The sequence below is a fragment of the Pleurodeles waltl genome, chromosome 5 (assembly GCF_031143425.1).
Source record: "Pleurodeles waltl isolate 20211129_DDA chromosome 5, aPleWal1.hap1.20221129, whole genome shotgun sequence".
NCBI lineage: Eukaryota > Metazoa > Chordata > Amphibia > Caudata > Salamandridae > Pleurodeles > Pleurodeles waltl.
In genome coordinates this window covers 123,653,122-123,669,707 of record NC_090444.1, presented here as the reverse complement: position 1 = coordinate 123,669,707, position 16,586 = coordinate 123,653,122, and the positions used below count along the sequence as shown (strand labels likewise).

At 45.1% G+C, this 16,586-nt stretch overlaps 1 protein-coding gene across 11 annotated transcripts in view; it reads right to left on the bottom strand.

Annotated features, from left to right (window-relative positions):
- Positions 1–16,586, bottom strand: part of HMBOX1 (homeobox containing 1) — a 394,167-nt gene that overhangs the window by 72,803 nt on the left and 304,778 nt on the right. The window lies entirely within an intron of this gene.

Below are 16,586 nucleotides of genomic sequence, written 5' to 3'. Positions count from 1 at the left end.
ACTTTTGTATTATGACTGGATGTGTATTTGCAAGCCTTTGTGTTTTTCACGAATAAAAGGTCATGTGGAAGTTATTCAAACTGGACTTGCTGCTGTTGAATGCTCGTCCCCATGAATTCATGTATAAACTCTTGCCTATGAACACATACATCATTTAGGGGTTGCAGCGACCTCTGGCTTGCCCCCCTTGTGACCCCTGGCCCTGCCTCTGCGACCCCCTAACCTCTCAGGTGGAAAAATCGGTGCCAGGAACACAAGTGCAGCTTCTCCTCATGGGCATCAGTTGGGGCTCCACTTTCCATGTTTTCTGTAAGTGCTTTATTACACTAATAGAAAATGATATATAATTCACTATTAATTAATGAAGAATGGAGTACGATTAGCTGGAATACCACCCTCCCCTTCAGCTAAGATAAGTAAAAAAATGCCCTTAAACACATGTTGTGTGCATGGTTACGTGTGAGAATCTGTTTATGTGAGAGCAAGTGTGTGTGTGTGTGAGAATGTGTGTGTATATGTGTAAGCAGTAAAGGTCAAATGGCTTGTGATGTCACTTCCGCTACCCCTCTCATATTAGTGAATTGACGTTCATGCCTATGAAGCTTGCCAGTTGTCTGTGTTTCTTTTATTGAGGTTCTACACTTTAATGAATACACAGTGAGTCATGTAAGCAGGGAGACTAATATTAGTGATATAACAAGAGGTTTCACAGCCATATCATTCGATACATTATAGTTCAATTGACCCATCCATTCAACAACCCAGATCATTAATTGCATGTCCTTCACCAATCCCCAGCTTGAATACATCATATTGTCTCATAATTTAGCCTAGCCATGTAATCTCACAGGGGGCCCCACTTATCCCTGTGGTGGAAGTAGCAAGCAGCAATGAGGAATACATCCTGGATAGTTCGTCAAACAATGATAAGTCCTTGAGCCAGTTCTCAAACCCTGGAGAACGTCTCCTTACCCATGCCAAGGCAACACTACGTTTACCAATCAGTGCTGCAATCGCCACCAGTTTTCTATATTGCTTTGGGACAGTCTTTATGTAACCCTAGAAGGCTATGAATGGTGTGAGCCTCACGGTACCCTAATTCATATTGTGCACTGATTTCCTGACTCTGGACTCAAGTGGCAAAATCGGGGAACAGGTTAAGGCTAGGTGTACGAAGTCCGTCCCTGAGGATGCATATTACCTGCAGCATGACCTGTCAATCATTCCACATTTAACCATGCTTGCTGGAGTGTAGCATGTCCTCTCCTGTGCATATATTTAAAGAGTATTAGTCTGCATTTCCCATAGAGAAGAAATATTTTCTCTGCTGACAGCAATAAGCCCATTGGGCCTCTGATATCTCAAAATCAAGGCCTGCGAACAATCAGCTCTGCTATGCATTACCACCTACTACCACTTCTGAGATCACTGCATAATACAATGAGGTAATCAGTTGAACTGACTGAGGGATCATCATGGTAAAAGGGAGAGAACTCCACTCTGTGGGCTCATTCTGTATTCAGGAGAAGAGGTCCACAAATGCATGGGACAACCTATGATACATCAACATATCAGCAGCCACACCAATTGTGTTGCCAAGGCACTCCTGATATGATTTGAAAGTCTTATTTATAAATAAATCACCCATTGTGTGTACCTGGTGAATGTGAAGTTACTTCATTATCTTTGGGTTGCAGCTTTGCTCAATTTTTGTGTTGTGGCATAGTGACATTGTGGAGGAGTACACCTCAGTCACGCCACATATGGCAGCCAATCTCAACCACACCCACACTGTGCATTCAACTGTGTATATTTCTCTCCTGAGTCTGTGGAGCTTTTTCATCAGCTCACTTTTCAAGATTTAGATTCATCCAGTCCTAGGATCAGATCTTGAATCATATTAAAATCACCCGCCCATACTGGCTCCATAGACAACTTACTTTAAGTAGGCATATCAATGTGAGAAGTCCTCCTAGTGGGAGTTTGAAACATTTGAGTCAACCAATGTGACACCTAAGCCATTAGGATTGGCTGTCCACACCCCTCTCCAGTCGCTGTGTAGTGCTACATTGCAATGCCTGATTTACTTCACACCAACGTAAAAGATTACTTATGTTGCTCGAATGAGAATTTACCTTAAAAAACAAAAGACAAGAGGCATATGGCAAAACAGGAAACGGTTCGTTTAATTAAGAATTACGATGAGGGAGAGCAGTTACAGAACCGGGGTCTGAGGACTGCCTCTCGTCATACATCTGATTGAAGCAAGTTTTGTGCATTTCTCTGGGCGCAATAAAACCATAAAAATGTGAGCAGGTGTGATGGAGTCATACATGCAATTCCAGATAGGGAATGCAGGTGGGCCTAGACCTGGCATGGACACAATGTAGGCCAGGGAGTACGTCTACAGATGTCCCGCCTGAGGGGCGTATGGTCACTGTGTGTGCTGTGTCCTAATTGGCTAAGTGCATCTAACTACATGTGACATATAACTTTATGGTGTTTTGGGAATGCATGCATTCCTCTGACCATGTGTGCTTTATTGGGCCCATTCTCTGTGGACCTTTGTAGTGTTGCTCCCTACCTGTGGGCATCTGATCTAAGTTTTCCTGTTTGTGCATTTGGCTGCTGGCTAAGTGTTACCCCACCTGTGACCTATCTGTCTTTAACCTTCAGGCCTGGGTCTCAGAGCCATCCTGACCACATACCTACATGCTGGGGTTGAAAGAGTTCACAATGGGGGAATCGAAAAGTGGTGATGGGACTCCATTCATGTATGAAAAATATAACATTTGTGTATAAAAATGTCTTGGTGTTGTACGAGTCATTGATTTATTTAATTTTTTTAATTCTCTTCATTGTTTTTGTTTCAAACAAGAAAACCAAGCAAAACAGGGTTTGCAATGTTGGGTACACCAATGCAAAGTGGGTTTGTTCATCAGCGTTTCTCACCTATTGCACCCTAGCTCTGGGCATGTCCTCTGGACCAACATGGCGCTTTTACGGCTCTCCTGTTGAGTTCGTCCCCCACCCTCAATCCCCTCCATGATCTCCAGTAGGTCCTCCCCAAGTCCACTCCCTCGAGCCATTGCCCAGGCTCCCCATATCTTCTCCCATTTCCTAGGAAAGCCTCTGCCTCTATAAATCACCTCCTCCGCCCTCTGGCACCAGTCCAGGTCACGCTGCCAATCCGATACTCGTGGGATGGCTGTGCCCCCCCATGCCCTTGCAATATTGCGTTTAGCTACTCCCGAAGCCAGTCTTAACCAAATTTCGGTGTATCTGGGAAAGGAGTGGTCTTCTGATATTCCAAAGATTAGCCACTTAGGGTCCAAAGGTACGGCCAAGCGCTATGGTTCAGGTCATTTCACTGATTATACTAGTGCAGTAGTCCCGTATACGGGGGCAGTCCCACAGTGTGCATATAAATGAGCCTTCTTCATTGCAGCCCCTCAGACACTGTGAGTTCACCACCCTAATGATTTTGTGTAGCAGTGTGCAGGAGTAGTATGCTCTATGCAGAATTTTGAGCTGGACAAGCCGGAATCTGGCCCTAATGTCTATGTCCCTGGAGCTGCCAAGGGCCTCCCCCCACTCATCTTCTTCTAGGTGTCCCAGGTCCGCGTCTCATGCCTCCCTCAACTTGCTCAATCGGTCTAGGGAATTGTTGATCAATTTTTTGTAAATCAGTGAGATTCTTTTTCTGGGAAGTGGTTCCACAAGGACCCTATCTTCCAGCAGTGAGGCCTCCGGAAATTGGTCCCCCTCCCTGAGATGTTTCCATAGTGCGTGCCCCAAGAGCAGGTACCTGTAATGTTCAGTTTCTGCCATTGCGTATTCCTCTCTAAGGGCCTGATTATAACTTTGGAGGAGGTGTGACGGTTATACCACCAGCCGTATTACGAGTTTGTAATACGGCTGGTGGTATATCCGTCACATTTGGGACGGATTAACACCTTCCTCCAAAGTTGTAATCAGGCCCTAAGTGTCTCAAAGCTGATATAAGCCTGTCACCTCCACACATCGCCCAGGCACTCTATGCCTATTGTCTCCCATTTCTTGAAGCCCTGGAGGCCTTGCACCTCAGCAAGGGTACAGGCGAGGTCAGTGAGCCTCCCAGCCCACCCCAAATAGTGAGTTGCTTCTTTCCATGCCCAGATCACAACCCTTGTGTGGTGCAGCAGGGTTCATTCACATCTGGTGTCATGCAGTGGAGCCTCAGGCCCTCCCCTTCCAATCATGCGCCTGTCCATCCTGAACGCTGGGTCCTGTTGATCTGTGAATACCCACTTGTTAGCAACAATAAGGTGGGACGCCCAGTAATACTTCTGGATGTCTGGTATTGCTAGTCCCCAATCATACACCCCCCTTTGCAGTTTGGCCTGGGTGATTCTGGGCAAGCCTCTACCCCATAGCAGCCTAGGCACCCCGAGTCTATTGTGCTGAAGGTTTGTTTTGGAGTATTCTGCTTCACGTACAGCAGTCTCGGCAGACTCGTTTTATAGGGGGCTGCCCCGCCCATCAGAGTCAACGGGAGGCCATGCCAATGTGTTACATCCCCTTTGAGTCTGTCTAATTGGGGAGCTGAATTTCTTTTCAGGAAGTCCAGGGGATCCCTAGTCACGTGTATGCCTAAATAACGGAAGAATTCTCTCACTACCTCACAATCCCAGGGGAGGCTGGGATCTTCCTAGAAAGAGGGAACACCACCAATTTAGGCCAGTTTATAGTGTAACCAGAATGTCCTCCGAAGATCTTAAAGATTTGCATCAGCCTACCCATTGTAAGGGAGGGCCTCGAGAGATAGATGAGTATGTCATCGGCATAAAGGGATATGCAGTCCTCCCAGCCCTCTGGGACCTGTATCTCCCTAAACAGTGGATCCTGACGGATGTAGGCTGCCAGTGGCTCCAGAGCCAGAGGAAAAAGTAGAGGAGATGGGACACCCCTGACGGCTGCCCCTCCACAACTTAGATTTCCTAGACACCACTCCGTTAACCCTCAAACGTACCATGGGAGAAGTATAGCATAATTTGGCCCATGACCAAGACTGTGGGCCAAAACCCAGTCTCACCAGGACAGCAAACATATAGTTCCATTCTAGTGAATGGAACGCCATTTTGGCATCCAAAGCCATTAAGGCCACCTGTTCCGACCGGGAATCAGCAGTCAGATGTAGTACCCCGTGCAGACGCCAGAGGTTAAGTTGCGTACTTCGGTCTGGCATGAACCCAGACTGGTCTGGGTGTACCACTTACTCTGTTTGCCAGTACTTTTGCTTTCATATTTAACAAGGAGATGGGCCTAAAGGAGCTGCTGTCTGTTGGGGGCTTACCCTCCTTATGAATTACTACGAATGTCACTGCTCTTTGGTCTGCTGGAAGGCAGCCCCCGTCCCTGGCATCCCTGAACATCTCTAACAGTGTACCAACAATTATATTAGCCATCCCTTTATACAGTTCAACTGAGATACCATTTAGGCCTGAGGCCTTTCTTGACTGAAGGTCCTATGAGGCACAGGTCACCTCCTCTTCTGTCATATCTTCCTCTAAAGCGTCTCTATTGACCTCCTGTAACACCGGCAGTTGTATGTCCCGGAGGAAATCAGTACAGTCCTCCGTGGACATAGTGGATCTGGAGGTGTACAAGTCCTCACAGTAGTCTGCAAAAGTCTCCGCTATGTCGGAGCCCGACGTCTGCAGGACATGCCCTGCATTTTCCACCTTTAGCACCTGCACGCGTGCTCTCTATCCCTCCATTTCAGCCAAGCTAGCAGTTTGCCTGCTTTGTCCCCGACTTCGTACAGTCGATGATTGACTGCTGTTGCGTATTTCCTGGTGTGATTTTCCATCAGGGCCAGCAGCTCCTGCTGTTTCAATTTCAGTTTGTCCCGGTCCTCTGGATTACTGGATGCCTGGGATAATCTCTCCAGCTCTTTCACCTCTCTCTCCGTAGTTGCACACTGCAGGCGCATTTCTTTACTTGCCACCCCGGTTAATGCTTGGGTCTGCCCTCGGAGGACCGCCTTAAAAGCTTCCCACAGCATACCTGCCGAGGGTACTGAGCCCAGATTTTCTTTAAAGTAGAGAGCATCCCCTTCTCGCAGTTTGTCTCTGGTCTCCTGCAACCCCCAGGCGTCCAGGGCACTCGGTACCGTGAAGTCTCTCACTGGACGTAACAATGTGACCCCAACTGGTGAGTGATCAGAGATCCCCCTTTCATGAATGGTCACGTCACGGAACCGGTGGGCTTGTGCGCTCAGTGTGAAGATGTAATCTAGGCGGGAGAAGCTCCCATGAGTCACTGAGAAGTATGTGTATTGTCTCGTGTGTGGGCTGCCCTCCCTTCATAGATCAGTCAGGCCCATTGCCCTGGCAAACTGAGAAAGTAATCCTTTGCCTCCTCCAGCCTCCAACCCCACTGATCTGTCCATCCCTGCATCCATGGTCAAGTTTAGGTCACCTCCCAGTATCAGAGTCCCAGGGAGCAGCTCAAGGAGCAAGTCCCCTGTCTCCGGGAGCGCCATCTCCTGCAGGAGTGCCATCATGCTCTACCTGGTGTATAGTGAGGGCTACTGACTTCTTAACTAATTTGCCCACCCCCTGCAGTCAGTGGTATATCCAGAGTGTGTCCTGAGCATAGATCCAAATCTATTGAGTGCCTTATATTGATTCCCTCGGAGGTGTGTCTCCTGAAGCAGGACTATGTCTGGCGTGTGACACTTTATATGCTGCATCACCGGTGTGCTTTTGATCCTGCTACCCAGACCACTGACATTCCATGACCATACGGTCAGGTTTCGCGAAGAACTACCCATTTGTCAGTGTTTTGTAGATGTGGGGGCCAGACCTGCTTGCCCCACTTCTTTCTCTCCCAATCAATCTCTTGAATCCTCCCATCAGCGCTTTCACAACCCAAACTGCCCACCAACCCGACTTCAAAAGCATAACTACACTCAAAGGTGCAAACATTAAATTTTCTTTCCCCAAGTCCCCCTTCCCAGCAACCCTGCTCTGTGGGTCCAGTATTGCCCACCACCCTAACTTGCAGAGCACCTGTCGCCTAAACTGTAAGGTGTCTCGCCACCTGTATGGTGTCTCTGAATGGATTTCACCTAAGCATTTGACCCATGTACCTCCCCGATACATCTGCTGGTTGTCATGCCCCTGGTAACAATCCATAGTTCGTTCCTTCCTTTATCTGCACGGGGTCCTCGAGCTCCAGAGAACCAACACTGCAGGGAGGACTCCCAGGCAACTGCGACCTCGTGAGTAACCAGAGACAACCCCCCCTGCACCCCTACAGTGACGCATGCAGAGAGGTTCCAGAGGCTCCCCATGACCGCAACTGCCTGGAACAAAGAACCCGATGCCTGGACCAAGCACTGCACCCGCAGCCCCCAGGATCAAAAGGAACCGAACCCCAGTGCAGGAGTGACGATCAGGCGACCCTCTGCCGAACCCAGTCAGTGGCTGGCCCGAGAAGCCCCGCTGTGCCCTGCCAGCACCGCTAGAGTGACCCCCAGGTCCCTCCATTGATTTTTATTGAAAACCCGACACCTGCTAAGCACACTGCACCCCGCCGCCCCTGTGCCACTGAGGGTGTGTTTTGTGTGTCTACTTGTGTCCCCCCCAGTGCTCTACAAACCCCCCCCTGGTCTGCCCTCCGAAGACGCAGGAACTTGCCTGTTGGCAGACTGGAACCAGAGCACCTCTGTTCTCCAAAGGCGCCTATGTGTTTTGGGCCCTCCTTTGACCTCTGCACCTGACCGGCCCTGTGTTTCTGGTGCGGTGACTATGGGGTTGCCTTGAACCCCCAACGGTGGGCTGCCTATGCACAGGAAACTGAACATGTAAGTGCCTTACTTACCTACCCCAGGAACTGTTGATTTTTGCACTGTGTTCACTTTTAAAATAGTATATTGCCATTTTAACTAAAACTGTGTATGTTACTGCTCTAATTCAAAGTTCCTAACTTACCAGTGTAGAGTACCTTGCATTGTATGTATTTACTTCAAATCTTGAATCTTGTGGTTCTAAAATAAATTAAGAAAATATATTTTTCTATATAAAAACTATTAGCCTGGATTAAAGCCTTTGAGTGTGTGTTCCTCATTTATTGCCTGTGTATATACAACAAATGCTTAACACTACCCTCTGATAAGCCTACTGCTCAACCACACTACCATAAAATAGAGCATTAGAAATATCTAATTTTGCCACTATCAACCTCTAAGAGGAACCCTTGGACTCTGTGCACACTATCTCTTACTTTGAGATAGTATATACAAAGCCAACTTCCTACAGCACGTCTCTTGGGGCCTGTGTGGTCGATCTACTTCTGGGGTGCAAGGGCACCGTCCCCCTCCTCGCAACTGCTACTGTGCTTTTGTTGGGCCGCGCTCTGCTGTTCTTGGTCCCGTTCTATCAGGGGGCTTCCCTTTCACCTCCTGCATTCCCCATGCCATCTATAGCTCATGGACCCTCTTCCTCCCTTCTTCTGGGACACGCAAGACTAATATATCCCAAGGCCCGGTGGCACCGCTAACCTCCACACTGCTGCTATGGTGTTTCAGCTGGGCTTGGCCTGCTCTGTGGGAGGTTGCTCGATGTGTTTCCCGACCTCTCCAGGATGGCTATGTCTCACAGGCCCCCTACCTCCCTTCTCCGGGAGCCCGCGCGACCCAATGCTTCCCGGGCCCCCCTGCTCACCTCCTCTGCTGCCGTTGCACGTTTGCTGGGTCAGGCCTTGCTGTCCTGGATCTTGTCTCTCTGGCCCACCGTGATCGATGTCTACCCGGGCCCGGAGGCTCTGCTCCCCACTGCACTGCCGCCACCGGACTTGCTTGGGCCGGGCCCTGTTGTACCTTGTTTTCATTGTGTGTGTGTGTGTGTGGTGGTGGGTGCGGTGGGATGGTTCCCCTGTTGTATCCTGCCTGCCCTCCACCGGATGAGTCCTGCGAGCCCTGTTGCTGACAGGATTTTTGCAGATTTTTGGAAGGTATTCACTCCAGCGGCTCGGGAGCTCACCTAACTCGCTGCCATCTTTCCTGATGGCAAGCTCTGCCCCTCTATCGTCATCGATCGATCAATATCAACACCTATGGCAGCTGAGCAAATGCCCCCCTCATTTTTCCCCTTGGTAATATGTGTGATAGTATAGGTGTGCTCATCATATAATTATTTTTTAGCTATGACCAATGCAGTGATGGCACTCTAATCCCCGCCTACCGAAATGAGTGTATCTGCCTAGAGCAGCCTGTTATTGTTGCGTTATGGTCATCCCCTTTTCCTACCTTCCCTAACTGCTGTTCTTCTAGAATGTACAGGAAGCAGCTAATGGATACTCCTGTTACATGATGTTGATGATAACGTTTTACCTGTACTAATGTCTGTATCAGTCCACGTCATAATGTTGCAAACCTTGAGCGCATTTGACAAAATACAATTAAAAAAAAAAAAATCTATTAAAAAAATGCAGATGAGCAATGGACTGTAGCAGATAAGTCATTACATGAAGAAAGATAGGTGTTCTGTCCTGAATGATTAAGTATATATGCAGTGCGGAAAAGTATTTTTTAGTTCTTATTATCATTCCTGCTAATGTTGGTGCCTTTTCCCTGCCTTTCCTCTGTAAGCCATGCTTTGATTTCCAGCTCCTCTAATGAGTTTGATAAAAATCTCCTTGCCTTCCTCTGAGGCTTTGATGATGACGTGAATGTGCAGCTGGAACCACAGTTCGAATGTAAAGGACCATTGATCTCTGTAATGTTTTCTCCTGAGTTCCAGAGCTTTCAGATTTAAGTCCTGTCTCCTGTTGAAGAGTGTTCTGAAAGAGATCTTGAAACAGCTGAATTTCCCACTCCCTGAAAGTTACTGATTCCTTTCTTGTACCTTTCTGCAGTGAAAGAGGAAGATAATTTGGTGAGAATGTGTCTTGAACACGCTCCTTGGGCCTCCCTTGGAAGACCTCCTCTGAGTGCTCTTGTTGGGCCAATATTCATATCTTCAGACACCTGGAGTACAGTGTGAAATGGCACCGCACAGAAGCCTTCCATATCGCCTCCTTCCATTGTTTCTTTCACATTTCTCAGTCCAAGGTTATCACACCTCGACTTGTCTTCCAGGTCATCAAATCGGTCACTCAGTTCATCTAGTTAGTCTTTCTTGTTGAACATAGTAGTTTGTGTTTCCTCGATATCCAAACTGAAGAGGAGATATTTTCCTCATGTTTGAAACTCGGTCCCCTGTCTCTTATATTTCCTTGAGAGTTCAGTGATGGTTTTTGTCGTTTCTAATTTGAAGCCCTGTAGTTGTGATGCAAAGTTCGTGCTAGTGAGGACTGAAATTTGAAAGGCAGCTCATATGTTCTTCTTTTGTCAAAGGGGTTGGATCCACCATATGTGTGCCATTTTTTGCTGCAAGCTCCTGGGCTTTGTCAGTTTCTGATAAGATTTTCCTGGGAGATTTCAACCTTCCCAAAACATACAAGCCCCCACGATAACTTGAGATTCATTAAGAAACTAATTACCATCCTTAACTCTCTCAAATTGGATTGGTCACATCACTTCTTCATTTCTTTCAAAATCCTGACAATAGCACACTCTACCCATGCTAAACTGGAGACGAAAATAGTGAAGAAAAAAAAAAAAAAAAAAAGAGACATGGATTTAATTAGCTAGCACATTCAAACACAAACATGAACAAACACAGACTCTTCGAACAGGGCTCTGTGCTATCTGCCTCTTTTTTTAATCCACCAAACATCCAACAAAGCTTGTTTTTATCGACTAACTGTGCGGCGCTTGCGTCATGCAGCACAGCAATCCTGGTGAATAAAAAATAAAGCAGACATAGGAGGTGCACAATGTGGTATGCTGCATCTAGACGTGGTACAAACTGTGTGCATTTGTGCATGACTGTGTGGACAGGAGTGTACTACGTTATTGGCTGAATCATTGATAAACAAGAATAAAAACACATTTCAGTAAGCCACTCAATACCACATTCTGAGTGTCTGCTGGTGTCAATGTGTTATAGGCATGGCCACTGAAATTATGCAACTGCAGCATTTTCTACATACTATATGATTCACTAAAATTGCCACATAACCCATAGTCAGCCGTATAACCTGCATATTTTAACAAAAAAATGTTATGAGCTCAAATGCAACAAAAGTTACTAAAAAATGCTGCCACGTGTTGCCCGGCAGTGTGAGGCCATTTGCAAAGGTTAATTCGTCACTTTTCAGTAGCTGATTGCTCGATTTCGGAAGAATGTTTTTGGGAGTATGGGGACAGGTTTTCTATACAGCTCTATATGCATTGACCACAATACAATTTTTTGCTTCTGTAATTTCAGCCCTGAAGAAGTGGCATATATTGCCGCAAAAACACGTGTTGGCTGGAAATAATTGGTTGGAATCAATTGATGGTTCTAGGAATAAGCAAAAAATTATTTGTATCAAGTATATGGATTTTGTCATGTTTTGGTGTTATGTTTACAAGGAAACGGGATTTACTACTGATGCGAGTATTGGGAAACCCTTTGAAATATATGTGCAATATATGTGTTAATGTGCTCCGGACGAACCTTTTAGAGGTCAAACTTTTTCCCAGACAGTGCTAACGTGTAGAAACAAAAAGAAAATAATGAAATACTGACTCAAAATGAGTCGCATTACTTCACAAAATTAGATTTTTTTGCTTTTGTAATTTAGTCAACGCCACAGTAAAATTTCAGAGGACCTGATTTTAGGTGTCTGCTACCTTCCCTTCAAATACACAGTAGTTTCCACAACAACAAAAAACAATTATATTAAAACAACAAGTCTGTAGCAATAGGTGGGCTTCCAATGCATCAAAGGTCTAACAAACCGTTGTGAATACTTGCTTGTCTTCTAATCTGCACTGGGATCAACTCAAAATCTTGCAAGGCTCCAAAATAATTTTCACAGTGCCATAAAGGAGTAAAAACCCTGCAAATGAACAAATCTAAGAGACAACTTGTCATACTAAATCTACAGAGCTATTTCATCCACGATGCAGGTTCATGAATCGAGTGCCTCATGTACGATTATTGCAGCTGCAAAAAGTGCTCGCTAATTGTGGACCGACTTTTTGTACATGAAACAGTATACTGAAAACCAACTTGTGTACTAATAGCTCGGATCACAAACTACAGAATGGCAGGGGGTCGCAGAATGAAGGCTAGTTCATATTCATTAGGCAGTCCAGAATTTTCCATCCTTTGCGATAGGCTGCAATCACAGATATGGTGCCCTGCAAGGGCCAGCAGATCACCATCCCTACTGATTGCATTCTAAAACGGAACCATTTTTTTTTTAATAAAAAAAAAAGAAGTCCGTGTTCATTTAAAGAATTAGTGCTGCTGAGAAAAAAACAGGTTTGTAAACCGTCAGGAGAAGCTCAGACTGCTAACCTAATTCCCAAAAGGTAAGGAGCTCTATGGGAACTCCCTCCCCCTTTGCAAATCAGTTACCATCCCAACTCAGGGGTCGGTAGCTCATCAATGGTCTGAGACCGCAGTTGCATTCTCAAACTCTTGATTACATTCCTCTCACAAATCAAAATGGGGGTGGGGAGCCTCTTTCACCTCCCCTCCTTTTAGCGATATGAAAAGGAGGGCAAAAGTCCTTTTACGAGTCAGGAAGAATTTTCTGACTCGTAAACGGGCTGTTGTGCATAAAGGAAAGTCAAATAAAAAGAAGATACCCACTATATTTTGATTTAAGGTCTGGGGAAAAAAGGTGAAACATCAACCACAAACAATATGCACAATCCCACATGATCTGTATGTCTTCCACAAGACATACAGATCATGAAAGCCCTTTTGCGATCGTAACCTTTTTATAATCCACCAAACATCCAAAAAAGCTTTTTATCGACTAACTGTGCGGCGCTTGCATCATGCAGCACAGCAAGCCTGGTGAACAAAAAATAAAGCAGACATAGGAGGTGCCCAATGTGGTATGCTGCAACTAGACGTTGTACAAACTGCGTGCATTTGTGCATGACTGTGTGGACAGGAGTATTTGTGCAATGTTTGACATCACAAAAGGGCTTTGTGCATGAGGCTCTAAATTTCTCACTTGTTCAAATTAACAGACTTACACATCATCACCAAAACAACTGAAGCTCTCCTCAATACAAATTGTTAAATACAAACTAAAAAATAGCTTAAAACAGTTATACAATTTCTAATGCAATACAATATTTTTGATATTAGTGATAAAAAAAACATATCATGATAACATTAGGCTGCAGAAACAGCGGCCGCAAGAGTATGCCGAAGTTTATGCATCTCATTGGAAAGACCACGGTAGACCTGAAAGGTGGCAACCAAAAATAAGCATTTGCCTAATGAAATCTTCCAAAGCATCCATAGGCTTTACTGTTTAAGACTTATTTCAAATTATTACACATTAAACCATTTAGAATTGGAAAACAAATTTGAATAAGAGCTATGAATAAATGCGTCACACTGTTAGGACACCATATCAGTATAGTTAGAAAAAGTGTCTACCAGAAGACTCTGATATCAAACCTACATCAACAAGCACCTTAATCCCATTCTGCATCGTTCACAAAGCACTTTTATGCTCTACTTCCAAAGACGGTGGAAGGTCGAAGTTGCACAGAAGGATGCTAATCTTCAACAGCCTAGCAACTATCTTATTTAGATCTCCAGAAGAAATGAGGTGCCAGACTTAGACAAGGTACACAGAGACCGTTAAGAATATTTGTAAAGCGTGCTATCACTTGTGATTGTACCCTGGCGCTGTAGCAGGAGAAAGTGTTAAGTCTACCTAGGAGTTCAGTCGAAGAGCCATGTCCCTCATGTTACGTTAAATGCACAGATTTGGGCATCTGCATGTACTCACAGGTCATAACCACCTCACTTCCGTACAATACCTGGGTGTTTGTGGGCTTTGGGGCCTAATGTGTGAGAAGACTTTCTATCACCCCATCATAGGCATAGCAACAACTTAAGTCCAGCTCCATAACCAGCTAACTTTGGAACAAAACTTGGCCCAAACAGTGAGAAAAGGGATAACTAATACCCAATTATAGGTGTAGCTAGAGAAAGAACCCATCGCTGTATCCTCCCATCAGAACAAGCATGATGCAAGATCTGAGAAACTGTAATGCGATTTAATCATAGCTACATAATTACTACATTGAGTTCAATTTTACAGAGATGGTGATAGGGTTATAGCAACTTTTTGTCTATGAAATCTTTTTTTCCAATTAAAAGAATATTTCTGGATTCCTTTTAACATAGGGGAGGGGTGTTTAGAGGCGGGAAGTGTTAGACACAGGGTTGGGGAGTTCGAAAGAGAATCTAGGTGAGGCTTCATCAAAACTACTTGATCGATCAACCCCAAAAAACGACAAAAAGAAATAGGTTGCTGGATTCTGTGTTGACTGAACAGCGGAAGAAAGCAAAAATGTATACATATGTACTAGCAACTGCTCTGGGCTTCACAAATCTGATCCTGAGCAGGCGTATGATTGGCTGCCAGGACCTGAAGGCACTCCAGCAGACATTTTAAGGTTTGCAAACTTGGGAAAGTGTTTGCAGATGTGTCACACGTCGCCGAAGTAACCAGAGATCAAGAAAACACCTTTCCAACTGATTAACCATCTCAAACATAACAAGTTGTTCTCACTGACTCAGCTACAGATATGTACTAATCAACTATTATAGCTGGCATAGTAACAGGTGCAACGTTCTTACTGCACTGTAAACATTCAGGTTAGAGGAACAACTAACAACTAACATTCAGGTTAGAGGAACAACTTGCACTACAGGAATTCCCATTCTGTGTATCTCAAACAATGGACACCAACACATTCATACGGGTTTATGTGAAATGAAATAACCCCATTACCAAGAAACATTTTCATATTAAATCGGTTGGTTAAGTTGGTAACCACTGGTCCTTTTATTTCTGCCCCAGGCGGGTGAACTCACTGTCCCCTCCCCACTAACATGCCTGTGCAGATCATGTGTGGGTCAGTTTCCCCTCCCCACAATTCATAGTCATGATTTTCTTAATTAATTATTTCCAGATTATGGGTTTGTAGTTATGAAGTAGAGATTTTCACACAATGCTCATTCATTATGTCTACTCTAAATTGCCCAAGCAGTCACTCCATTGTGACTTACGTTTAATAATAAAGTGACTCAAAGTTCATTGTGTGTCTGCTCCACCAATGCTGAGGGATGACAGAAGAATCTATAAGCACCAATGCAGAACATTTTGGAATGGAGAGCTATAGAAGCTGTAGAAGCGGAGTTGTAAACAGGTATTGAGGGGCATTGAGTGGTGGAGATAAAAGGCAAAATAAAGGATTCACAAATAAAGAAAATCACGTTCATCAATCTGAAAGATAAATCAACTGTGTACACCGAGAGCACAGTGTGACGAGATTAACAAAACGGTATAAGGACTAACACATCTCCTGATTACTAATGGCAACAAGAAAAAGGGACAGGTGACGTCACCCCCAAGAATAACAAGATGTCACCGCTCCCTGACAAGCACTGTAATGAGTGTCATGGACACTGGGTGCACTCAGTTACCACACGATGTCAGATTTCTGGGCATTTCAGTCCTGCCAGAATGATTCAGAAAAAAGATTGCTTACCATAGGGATGTAAAAACGGTTTTGCACGCAACGGTTTTGAATTTTCGCTGTGAGCAATGTACAAGTATACACATTTATAGCTCCTTAAAATAAATGACTTACTGTTAAATCCGGGAAGTATGTATATTAGTGAAGATTACATCGCAAACATACCTATAAAACCGAGCTAGCTGCCTGATGGAGGTTTACAGGGGGAAGTCCAAGAGAAGAAGAGGGTTAAGGGGAGCAGGAATACAGCACCAAGGACAGGGTTTACAATGAAGAGGGTAAGGCTGCTGGGTAAGGCTCACAGGGAGGGTCAGGCAGTGAGTAAAGCTCAGTGGACGGGGGCAAAAAGTGGCAAGGGGTGAAGAGTGGGTAATCTTCAGGGGTGGTCACCATTAAGTTCTTCTAAACCTGCTATCTTTGTTTGGTTAAATGAAACTTTTAAGCACTAATTCTCCATATCACTGATAAGGTTATCTCAAATATAGCAGAACTCTGCAGCTACACCAACTAAAAGGTAAAGACACCCTAGTATTCGCAAAATGTTGAACAGGATTTACCCTCAAAACCGCACAACTGCATACTGGAATGCACCAAGTGCCCAGGTGACTGCAGTCCACTGCTTTGTTAGAATAGAAATCAGCTTCCCAGGGAGGCTGGGCTTTCTCCACTGCAGCTGTTCATTTAGGGAACTCTCTCTCGAGGTCACATCAGACACACTATTAGCCATTATAAAAAAATCCCCACGATACCTTGTCTCAGAAACAGATGTTTGTGAGTCAGCTACCCTGAAAATGTGGCACTATACAAAAAACCGTGACTATTTGCTCAGATTAGCCTCACCGCTCAATCTATTTCTTCTCTTCTGCGTACACATGTGCTTCTATCACAAATATTAGAGAGACATGATGCTACGTGCTCCAATACA